The following is a 12,090-nucleotide window of genomic DNA, read 5'->3' as shown; positions in this document are numbered from 1 at the left end:
AAGCGGCACCACTGCCCGGGCACCCTGAGGCTCTTCTCCCCCACGCAGCCCTACTCCAGCCAGGCACACAGTAGGTGCTTCATGGAGGCAGGCAATGGGAAGCCCAGCAGTGCCAGTCACTGTGTGATCACCCCGCCAGGGGCCTGGGAGGTGCTGTCAGCAGGGGCATGGAACTGAGCAGCCCTGACCACCCCTGGCTTGGCAGGGCACACAGTAGGCCCCCAGGAAATCCCAGCAGGCACCCCACATGTGACCAAGCCTCAGGCCCCGGGCGCAACATCAGCCAGACATGGCGTCTGTCATCAGGACCCCAGCAGCTGTGACCTGGGGCAGGTGTGCCCACCCCTGGGCTGTTCAGGACCCAGAGGGTGGTGGCCAAAGGCCACCTCCCAGCCAGCCTGCCTCTGTGGGCCTTGGGCCCGTGTCTCCATGGGGACGTCCGCCTGTCCTCACCTGACGACAGTGACCACAGCGGGCTGGAGACGCGGCCACTCCAGTGGACTGGGGAGAGCTGGGCAGGTGGCTGCCGCCTCTGCAGGGAGACCCCGTCCACAGAGCCCTGAGTGTCCCCACCACAGCTCTGAGTGCCCACGTGGACCTGCTCCCCAGCCAGGCTGTGTCCTCAGAGGGCAGGCGGGACGGGGCAGGGCACCCAGGAGCCCCCGTAGCTGGAGCAGAGTGAGGTGGGGAGGCGGGGCAGGTCATGTGAGGCCCGTGGGCCGTGGGAGGACCTGGGCTCTGGCCCATGGAGTGGGAGCCATGGAGGGCTGTGGGCAGGGGACGAGAGGCCTGGCCCAGGCGCTCACAGGTGGCCTCTGCTGCGGCCGGAGGGCAGGCTGTGGGGCAGGGACGGGAGCCGGGCTCTAGGGTCTCTGATCTGAGGACCTCGAAGGTCAGCACTGCCAGCTGCAGGAACCCATCAGGTGTCCTTGAGAGTGACCCCAAGAGCCCTGGACCCTTCAGCTGCTCCGTCCCCCTGTGCACAGGAGGCAGCTGCCCTTGGAGGGACGTGGGGCCAGATCGCGTCAGCTCCTGCAGCTGGGACTTGGGGTAATTTTTTTCAAAATAACTTTTCTTCTAATTATAAAAGGCGCGTGCAGCAGCTCAGGGGACGCGCACTGAGGAAGTAAGATGAGCAGTCACCCTCCGCAGAGAGCCCGCGGGCCAGGGTCACGTTCCCACCAATGTACTGAACACCTACTGCGTGCCCGGTGCTGGGGACACAGCAGTGGTCGGACAGAAGCACCCCTGCCACCCTCGGGGGGCTCACATCAAGTGAGGAGCACAACACCCCCAAAGAACCGGCCCTGAGCTCCACACAGTGCCAGGCAGTGCCGAGAAGCCAGTCAGGGGACAGGAGGTCGAGGGGGTCGGGGGGCCCTCCTGGAAGGGGCCCCATCTGCCTTTGGATCCAACTGAAGTCGGCAAATCAGCAAACTCCTGTGGGAGCTGGGCTTGGGGTGCACACCTGTCATCCAGCTGCCCCGGAGGCTGAGGCAGGAGGATCGAAAGTCTGAGGCCAGCCTGGGCAACTGAGCCAGACCCTGTCTCAATATAAAAAGTGAAAAGGGCCAGGTGTGCAGCTCAAGGGTAGAGCGCCTCCCGGCCTTCCAGGCCCTGGCTTCACCCCCAGGACGGAAGAATGGATTTCCAGGTGGAGAAACAGTGAGGGCAAAGGTCCTGGGGCCACTGCTTCCGTCCCATCCTCTGCATGAGAAAATGGGGAATCACCATCGTGGGCATGTGCCATCGTCCAGCCCACGGGCTGAGGCTGACCCCACCGTCTTCCACATGCAGTGGCCCCAAGGGACATTCTCCAATGTGCCTATGTCCACTGTGTCCAGCAGGCAACGCCCCAAGCAGGGCGGACACACTGTGCTGTCCCCGTGCCCTGATGCAGGACCCACCGCCTCTCCCCTCCTCCTACTTGGGAGCCCAAACCACCTCTGCCAGCCACCGGTGCTCGCCGGCCTCCTTCCCCAGGAGAACTGGTTGGACAGCCTCCCCCAGCCTCCTGCCCCAGGCCCCGTGCCCGGCCCTCCCCGCCCAGCACGGCATTTGTGACCCGGGGCAGTGAGCCTGTGCCAACCAGCCAGGCGCCCGCCCACACACCAGAGCCCTGGCGCCGCCTCTGCCTGCCGGGCACTGCCCGCCGCAGACACACCCCAGCTCCATGGCCTTTGTCACCTGCTGGCCCCGCCCCTTCTGGGCAAATGCAGTGGGCTTCAGGAATGGCTGGAGCCAGCACACCCGCCCCTCCCGTGCCCACCGCCTGACGCTGAGGGCAGCTGTGACCCGCCAGGGCTCAGGCCAGAACCCGGGCACTGACCCTGACTCCCGGCCTCCCCTCGGCTGCCTGTGAGAGACTGACTGACTCAGAGACCTTTCCTCCTCCGAGTCCCGTCCCAATGTCCCCCCCAGTACTGCCTCCGAGGCTCGGTGCCGACCTCGCAGCGCTGGCCCGACTCCTGCCTGAGCCCCTGCAGCAGCCAGAGGGCACCTGTGAGCAGCTGAGGGGGCCGTCCCCTGCCCCAGGGTCTCCCGCTTCCCTCACAACCCTCCCTGTCCCCTCCCTGCCTCCCCCTCCCTCCTTCTCTGCTGCAGCCACGTGGGCTCCTCACTCTGCCCCAGCAGCCAGGCTTGCCTGCCCCAGGGCCTTTGCACGGCTTTGCCTCTGCCTGGACTGCTCCTCCATGTTTTCATGAGTTTCCTTCGCACTATTCAGCGCTCCTGAGCTCACCTCCTCAGAGGACAGCAGAGCGCGTGGGCTCAGAGGCGCCCCCATCACGCACCCCTGGATTCCGTTCACCCTCACGGTCCCAGAATGGCTTACTGTCTAGGTCCGAGCCGCCCAGCGCAGGCACCGAGGGCGCCGCTGGTCACTCCACGCTCCTGGGGGCCCTGCCTGCCTTCGGGGTGCCCCGGCTGCAGTTCTGGACAGAGACAGACTTCTGCCCCGGCCGACGGGTCTGCGGACGGCTCTGTGGGGCTCTCGCAGCCAGCGGGGTCGGCTCAGCCCTGGTCCCTGCTGGGTCCCAGGGTGCGGCAGACAGTGAGTGCTCAATAAGTGCTCTGTAAACGAATAAGTGGACCAATGGGTGGCGAAGGAGCCTTACAGAGCCGGCAGAGCTGGCCTGCAGGACAGGGCCCCGGGGACCGTCAGCAGCCCTCCCCACCCTGCCCGCCTCACCCGGTCACCAAGTGTCCACTTCCAAGGCAAAGTGGAGGGCCAGGGAGAGAAGCCCCGCGGTGACACCAGGCTGACCAAGCACCCAGGGCAGAAACGTACAGGAAGCTGCCCGCGCCAGGGCCCAAGTGCTGACCGCCACGGGCAGAGGACAGAGGGGCCGGCCACCTCCTTTCCAACAGAAGCCCACAGAGTCCCCTTCCTCGGCCCCTGCGCCTGCCAGGGGCCCAGTGAGGTCACGGCCCGAGTCCCTCCTGCGCAGCCCCACCCCCGCCGGCCCCCACGGCGCAGATTCACTGTGACTCGCTCGCGCAGGGCACCGGGCTCCACGGGGACACAGGGGACACCAGCCAGGCTCCGCTCACGGGCTGCTCTGCCACGGCCAGCAGCCCCGGGCTTTGTCACAGACGCAGCAGGGTCCGCAGCTGGGGACGAGCCCGGGGCCTCCACCTCTGAGGCCACCCCAGTCCTGTTGTTTGTTTTTTGAGACAGGGCTCCCTAGGTTTCTGAGGCTGGCCTCCAACTTGCCATCCTCCTGCCTCAGCCTCCAGAGTCACTGGGATGACTGGGGGATCCCCACGCCCAGCAGAGCCTTCCCCTGGGATGGGCCGTGGCTCCTGGTCTCAGAGGTCAGCCCCCGCCGAGGCGGGAGGCCCAGGCTCCTCCGGCCTGTCCTGTGGAGCCATGTGGCCCTGACAAGGTCCCCGCCCCTCTGTGCACCCAGGGGGCCTGGCTGCTGGTGCCCGAGGCTGATGTTCATTGCAGGTCCTTGAAGACCAGGAAAACAGACGGACGTCAGAGAGGCCCTCAGAGCGGAGCCTGGTGCAGCCCCTGATCCCCACTGGACCTGCGGGGTCTGGCTGAGTGAGGGTGGGCCAGGTTCTGGCCGTAGCTGAAATGCTGGCTCTGGGGACACAGTGTGACAAGGTCACGACCTTCAGCGGGAGAGAGTGGCAGACGGAGGCAGCCAAGCAAAGACACAGGCAGGGAGGGCGGGAGTCTGGGTGGTGGGCACAGCGTGTGCCAAGGTCCTGAGGTGGACAACCCTGAGTTCTGGAGGAAGGGGGGCTGGTGTGGCCGCAGCGCGGTCCTCCCGATGGTTCCTTTCTCCCTACCCCAGCACTTGTTGATCGCCAACTGTGTACTAGACCCCAGGCTGGGCCCTTGGGACACGGGTGACCCAGGCAGCCTCCCCCAGGCCTGTCGGGGAGGCAGACCCAGGAGTTCCAGGTCAGCAGGGGGCGGGGGGACGGCCTGGCCGGTGGGGGATGGGGGGACTCCGCATCCAAGGCAGGGAGTCCGGGGACAGGGACAGGTGGCCCGGGCCACAGGAACCCGTGCACCAAGGTGGGGGGTGAGGGGGGCCCAGGAGGGAGCCGGATCAGCTCAAGACAGGCGGAGGGGGGCCGCGCACAGGGCGGTGACGCCAGCACGGTGGCCCTGCGTCTCCTGGACACACAGCCCCGCGGCGGCGTCTCACACGGGTGGACGCTCGGGTCGGCCCAACTGTGGGAGTCTCTGGTCCCTCTGTCCCGCCAATGCCGAGCCGGGCAGCCGGGGCGGAGGGACAAGAGGACCCCCCACTCAATCAGGGACACGTACGTGGACGCCATCCCCAGAGGACAGTCAGCTGTTATGAAGTCCCTGCGTCCCCCTGGATTAGGTACACCCACCCCGGAGCTTACGTCCCCGTGGAAGGGCCTCCGCCTGGTTCTCAGGGCGAGGGTGGGGACAAGCGAGGTGCCCAGCAGTAGGGGACTGGCTGCGATGACAGCGCCTGGGGCAAAAGGCGGCGTCTGAGGTCCGCGGCAGTGAGGCCAGCCCCCGTCTGCAGGGGAAGGCGCAGCGGCCGCTGGGCTCAGCACAGGACGTGAACCCCAACCCGGGGCGGGGGACCCGCCCGTCCCCGAGGGGCCCAGAGCTGCACGGCGGAACTTAAGTGGCACGAATGGAAAAAATGGGAGATTCTGTTCGCGGTGACAGCGGCCACATGTCAAATGCCACCTGTGGCTCAAGGCCATGGTGGAAGGTCTCACTGCGGGGCCTGGTCTCTGTGAGCCGTGAGGCCCAGAGGCCACGTGGCCGCAGGGGACCCCAGGCCCCGACGGGCATCCCGACTGAGGAGGAGACTGTCTGGGGACGCTGGGACTGTCCCTGCGTCCCGAGTCCTCCCGGGGCCGGGGGGAGGCTGCTCAGTGGACCGGGGTCCCCACGCGTCCCATTGCCTGCTCCTGACGCCCAAAGCGGCCCTCATTCTGGTTTCGTCTCCCGGGCAACAGGCGGGGACACCCCAGGCTCAGAGGAAAGCCCTCCCACCGTCCGGTGGCCACTGCGACGTCCCCAGCACTTGCTCGGGGCTGGGCAAACAGTCAGAGCCCCATAAATGCACACTGGGTGGGCAAAAGAGAGGGTGGGGAGCCCGCAGGGGCCAGGGCTGCGGGCAGCTGGGACCAGGGGCAGGCTGGGCACTGACCACCACGCCAGGCTGCTCCCCCGCAGCCCCAGGACGGCCGGTCTCCGGGCACAGCTGCCAGCTGCGGGGAGCCTGGGGGCGGCCTCCCTGGGGCCTCCTTCCTGGGGCCTCCTCCCTGGGGCCATGCTCAGTACTGGGAAGAGGGCAGGGCAGGGCGCCAGGCCCAGCGAGGATTATGTTCATCAGAATCTTAAACAAAAGCCCGGCAGCCGCCGTCAGCCTGCGATGGCTTTTATGGTAATCAGCAATGAGTTACCCACAATGCCTGGCGAGCGCGCGTGGCTCCTGGCCGGGTCCTCGGCTCATTCGCACGCTCATTTGCACGCTTGTGTGACTGTGCCCCTCCTCCCGCCCGCCTTTCCGCATCCGTGGGCGCTGGGGGGAGGGGGCAAGGAGCCCTGGGTGTAAGGGGCACTCCTGCCACGGGCCTCGGCTGGGTGCAGGACAGGCCGAGGTGGACTGAGCGCCAGGCTGGACTGGTTCTAGTGCTGCTGTGTGGCCCTGGGCAGGAGTCTTACCCTCTCTGGGCTTCAGTCTCTTGGTCTGCCAACCAGGCCCTCCCAGGGTCAGACCTGGCCACCAAGTCCCGAGCCGTGCATCCTGGGAACAAGGCAGGCCAGGCTCCACCGCTGAGGTGCCGGTGTGACAGGTGCTGGGACAGCTGAGCACTTCCCACGTCACATCTACCTTAAAGTGATGTGCCTTCAGGGTCCCTAGTGTGGGCTAAGCCAGGAGTCGCCCCACGCTGGCCGGTCCCCACGCACAAACTGGAGCCAGGGACCTGGGACCTCTGAAGCCCGCCCTGCCCTCCCCGGCCTCTTTCCTAAGCCGCAGGCAGGCAGACCCCGGGTAAAGACCCACCAGGGTGTCCCCAAGGGCAGGCTCCCTCCCGTCTCCTTCACCACTCTGTTCCCAGCACCTCACCCAGTGCCCGCATACAGTAGGTGCTCGATAAATGCCCACTGATGGCTCTCTAGACCCCAGCAGGGCCCTGGGCCCAGCAAGGGCATCCTGACTGCTTGCCAAACGCAGGAGGCTCTCCCCAGGGTGGGGCCAAGAGACCAGAGGGGTGAGTGCTGAATGCCCCCCCAGGGGGCAAAGGGCGTGCCCACGAGGGGACGGGCACTGGTGGAATAGTATGCAGCCTGGAGACAGCAGGCGGCTCCATCCAGCCAACCTGGTACCCGCAGAGGAAACCTAGGATGGAGCAGGGGCCCGGGAAGAGGGGACCGGGCAGGAGCCGGCCTCTGCGGCTCCAGTCCCCACGGCAACGGCCACAGTACCTGCTGTGGGCCAGGCTCGGGTCAAAGCCCCGAGGCAAGACACTGTGCTGAATCCTCTCTACCTTACAGGGGACACTGGGCTCAGAGAGGTCAGGCCACTTGCCCAAGGCCACACAGGCTGGCAGTAACAAAGGAAGGACGGATATGAACGCAGGCCTCCCGTCCCCAAATCCGGCCTGGGATATGCTGTGTGGCTGGTATTCAGCAGGCGATCTACAAATGCTTTGGAGATGCCCAGGAGCAAAGTGAGTGGAGACGGGCCTGTGGCCAGGTGGATCGGCGGTCAGGGACGGTGGGCAGTGCCCCAGGGGAGGCCAGGGCTCGGCCCCCCCCACAGGAAGCTGGCTACAGGGGCCAGGCGCTGGGAGGGGACAGCTGGCTCCGGCCTCTTCCTCCTGTGACGAGGCGGGCGGGCAGCCAGGGTGGACGGGGCCACCCCACCTGTCGCCCGGGACGTGCTCATCAGGAGCTTGGGGACCTGGGACCACAGAGGGACTGGCCCCGTCACGTGAGCCCTGGTACCCACGGTCCCTGCTTCAGGGAAACCGCCCGAGGTCCAGCCTGTGTTTGCAGAGTGACCACGGGACCCGGGCTCCGAGACCACTCTCCGCCAGGCCTGCTGGCCCGCTCTGCTCTCGCTGACTGTGGGGCCTCAAGCACGCCACTGCCCTCCAGAGCCTCGGGCTCCCATCGCTGAGGTCAGGGCGCTGCCCTGGGCCGCAGTGCGCAGCGGGGACTCTGGATTCTAAGCCGCCCGCGTCCTGTGCTGTGTGGCCTCCGACAAGCAGCTTCGCCTCTCTGGTCTGCTTGCTTCATCTGTTAAAGGCTCCGTGTTGACTGGAGTGAACCACCAGGTGACCCGGCTACCCCTCTCCTCGGGCCACACCCAAAGGACTTCAGGACAGCACACTGCAGGGACGCAGCCACGTCGACGTCCACACAGGCCGATCCACGAGAGCCAAACTGTGGAAGGACCTGGGGCCCTCAGTGATGGAAAGACACTGCGGTGTCTGCACACAGAGGACGTCACTCAGCACGGAGAGGGGACAGCGTGGCACTCGAGGTCAACGGATGGCCCTGGAGAAGACCATGGAGGTGCAGTGAGCCAATCCCAAACCAAAGGCCGAACATCCTCTCTGATGAGTGGAGGCTGGCCCACAGTTGGGGGGTGGTTAGCGGGAAGATGGAGGGATGGGGTCAGGAAAGGGCGGGGGACGGGGGCAGGGAGGCGGTGGACTGAGGTGGACATCACCACCCTGGGAACAGGTGCGACTGCCACGCCTGCTCCGTGAACAGCCAGGGAGATGGGAGGCCGTGCTGCCGTGGGCTCGGTGAGCCACGCGCATCCTGTGTCGAGGGACCTGATTGAACGAACACATCAATTAACTCTTAAAAAAGCTCCTCGGGCCGGGGCGGTGGCTCAGCGGTAGCGCACTGGCCTGGCACGTGCCAGGCCCTGGGTCCGACCCTCAGCACCACATACGAATAAATAAGTAAAGGTGTGTGTCCACCACGGCTCAAAACCCTCGTGTTTGAGTCCCTGGATCAAGCCAGGCCTGAAGCTGGTGTTCATGACACCGGCCTTTTTAGCTACAAGAGCCCATCAACTCCCCGGTCCTGCCTTTAACCTGGGCCTCTGGCTTGCAGCCCGCTGTGTGCCGGGGGACAGAGCCCCATGAGCAGCCAGGGCGGGGAGCTGAGCCCCGAGACCTGCTCAGCAGCCCGACCTCCAGGGAGGGGTCCTCCTGAGCCAGCCCCAGGGAGCCACAGCCAGGTGGTCACTCAGCCCAGTGAGGGCAGGCCCCGCGGACTGCAGGCCGCGGGCGGGGCAGCGACCCTCCCTGCAGAGCTGTGGCCGCCGGCCCCCCCCCCCCGGCCTGCCCGCCCGGTGGTCTCAGGGGCCCTTGTCTCCTCGTGGGGCCGCAGACGCCCGGGAACCCCGGAGGCCCCGCCCCCACCGCCCACCCGGGTCCACCGCAGGCGCCTCCAGACCCAGGTCCCGAGGCTCCCCCCCGAGCGGCCTGCCCAGGCCGGTCCCCTCCAGCCTCTCTGCGGCTCTGGGCCCGAGGGACTGCTCCTGGTACCCCAGGCACCGGGGACTAAGCATCACCCCAGGGGCCACCTGGCTGCCCCAGGACTTTGCTCCTGGCCGCCCAGAGGGACCTGCGGCAGGTGACAAGGCCGGGCACCTGCTGACCTCGCAGCGCCTGCTGCGGCCTGCCGACGGCGGGGACTCCTCCGGGCAGGAGGCTCAGCCCGTGGCGGGGCCCAGCGCAGGGCGGACGCTGGGAAGCGCGTGCTGCCAGCCCTGGGCAGCCAGGCCGGAGCCCTAGGAGGTGGCGCTCAGAGAGGCTGAGCGATGGACGCAGGTCACACAGCCCGGTGAGAGGCCAGAGCAGAGCGTGGGCGCTGGCCTCCCCCGTCCACGGAGCTACTGACCGCACGTGTCTCCCTCCGACGGAGCGGACGGGGCACCGGGACGGCCCTGGCTCTCACGGGCCTCCACAGTCCGCGCGGGTGCAGGGCCGCCTGGGAGCCAGGCAGGGCCCCCGCGAGGCCAGCACCGAGGGACCCTGGCTGGGCACCCAAGCAGGTGACGGAGCCCCTTGGGCCTCAGTCTTGTCTGTCCAGGGGCCACCAAAGTCCCCTCTTCCACACACAGATGCTGCCAAGACGAACCAGAGTCCTCAGCGTCCGGGCCACCGCCACCCGCGGGCCAGGCTGCGCCCCAGGGCCTTGGCACGGCTGCAGCCCGTCTCTGGGCTTCTCATCTGGGCTTTGGCCAACCGTCCCCTCCTTGATGGCACCGTCCTTAGTGAGAACCCCAACCTCTGCCCCGGGGTCCCTCTCTCTCCCACTGCCCTCTGATGGGCCAGCTCTGGCCAGTGACTGTCCCCGCCGCTGCCCCAGGTGACCCCAGCACAAACCAGAGCTGGCTGCAGCTGACCAGTGCCCCCCAAGGCCTTCCTGTCCCCACGGGGCTCTGCCCTCGCCGCACCTGCTGGGCCAGAGCAGGAAGCGGGGGCGGCCACTGCCCAGGGCCTCGGCCAGGCACGTCCCGCAGGCGGCAGGGCCAGCTGCACGGTGGCCTGGCCACGTCCTCACGGGGGGGCCACTGGCTCTGGGAGGCCCCTGACCCCAAGGGCAGTGCGACCCCAGGCCACCGCACACTGGCCTCAGGCCCGAGGCCGAGTCCCCGAGGCTGCGGCACGTGGAGGCACAGGACACGCGGCCACCTCTGGTGGCCCAGCTCCCAGCAGGTAACCACGCGGCCCTCGCCCCCCGCACGGGACCCTGCTGGCCCTGGCCTGTGGCCACCGGCAGCCCCGTGGTGGCCGCTGAGCCCCAGGAGAGGCCGTCCAGCAGCGCCAGCCGTGGGCAGAGCGGATCCGGGCTACTTTAAAGGGGCTATTTCTGGAGGCCGAGGGGAGAGCGCGGGGGCGGGAGGAAGGAGCGGCCGCGGGGACAACGGCCGTGGGGACAATGGGCCGCGGGAAGGGGCAGGAGCAAGGGCGCGGCCACCTGGTCCAGCCAGCCCAGGGGCCACGGCCAACGCAGGCACCTCCAGCCTCGGCCCCTCCCAGTGGACGGGCCAGGCCTGACCCACCCCCGCAGGGAGCCCCACTGGGCCCCACACCACGGACACAGGGGACACAGGGGACACAGGGCTGCCCTCGGCAGGCGACACAGCTGGCTCAGGCCCAGCAGGACAGGGACAAGGCAGGGCCTGGGGGAAAGCCTGGACGTCCCGGGGCCTGCGGAAGGCGGCAGAGGCCTGGGACAGTCAAGGCGGGGCTGTGTGCACAGCCGCCTCGTCAGGTCGCACAGAGGGTTCGTGCAAAGGCCCTGGGGCAGGACAAGCCTGGTGAGCTGAGGCTCACCAGAGGGGAGGGGACAGGGGCAGTGCACGGGCCTGAGGGCAGCAGGAAGCCGGGAGCCATGGAGGACTGTGGGTGGCAAGGGGCCAGACCCAGGTGCTCAGAGGAGCTCAGGCTGCAGTGGAGGCTGGGGGAGGCTGGGCCAGGCGGAGGCAGGAGGCAGGATGGGGAGGACAAGCCCCGGACGGCAGCCGTGGACCAACAGGCCGACCCCCAGGACAGACCCGCCTGCGGCCTGGTGCACAGTAGGTGCGCAGTAGCCGCGAGCGCTGTCCTAGGGTCTGGCCCACACGTCCTGGACCTGGGCGGCGCACTGGGCACCGAGGACAGATGTGGCTTCGCCCTCGGGCCCCCACTGTCCTGCTGCAGCGGCAGGACGGTCCCTGGTGGGGACGAGGGGAGGCAGGACGGGCTCCCAGACCAGCGGGGCCCCGGCAGGTCTGTCCCGGCTCAGCTCTGCTGCCATGTGACCTGGGCCTCGGTTCCCTTCTCTGTGGGCCTGCACCCGGCTTGCGCCACGCTGGCCTCGCACCACATCCTCCTCTTCACCGCCACCGGGGACCGCGAGCCGGATCCCGGGGCACAGGCAGGAGCAGCCTTGTCGCCAGGGACCACCAGGTCCCGTGTTCACATGTAGCCATGGACAGGACCAGGCTGGCCGGCCAGTGCCAGCAAACTCACAAAGGAATGGAGCCCACACTGGCCTTGGAGGAAGACGTTGGGCTCCTTCCATCTTTTCCATCCCTCACTCTTGTCCGTGACCACTCACTGTCCCCATGGTCCAACATGGCGGCCAGAGTACCTGCCATCACCTCCATAGTCCAGATGGGAGTAGAAGGGAACATGGACCACCCTCTTTAAAGGCATTTCCAGGAAATCCTCCTCATTTATCCCAAAACGAACAGATGGCGTAGCCAGCTGTAGGCAGGGGACACCAGGAGATGTCGTCCCCTCCAGGTGACCATGTGCTCAGATAAACATCACAGTTCAGCTGTAACAGAGGGGAATGAAGGGACACTGGGACCGCAGCCCGTGGGGCCTGGTCTTAGGTGTCCACCCCGAGGTCAGCCTGCAGACACAGGGACGTCATCGGGGCCACCCTGCCTCGCCCACGATGCCTCCATTCACCCCCAGGTCTGCCCTCCCCCAGCAGAGGCCCCGCCCACAGTGGCCACAAAGGCCACAAAGGCTGGACGGACCTGCCGCCCGCGTCCCCCAAGCACCGGGCACTCCCATCCCTCCTCGTGCCCACCAACAAGGCCCGGGCCG

This window comes from Marmota flaviventris, chromosome 1 (assembly GCF_047511675.1).
Source record: "Marmota flaviventris isolate mMarFla1 chromosome 1, mMarFla1.hap1, whole genome shotgun sequence".
Taxonomy (NCBI): domain Eukaryota; kingdom Metazoa; phylum Chordata; class Mammalia; order Rodentia; family Sciuridae; genus Marmota; species Marmota flaviventris.
The sequence above is the reverse complement of the archived record's forward strand: the minus strand, read 5'-3'. Positions refer to the sequence as shown.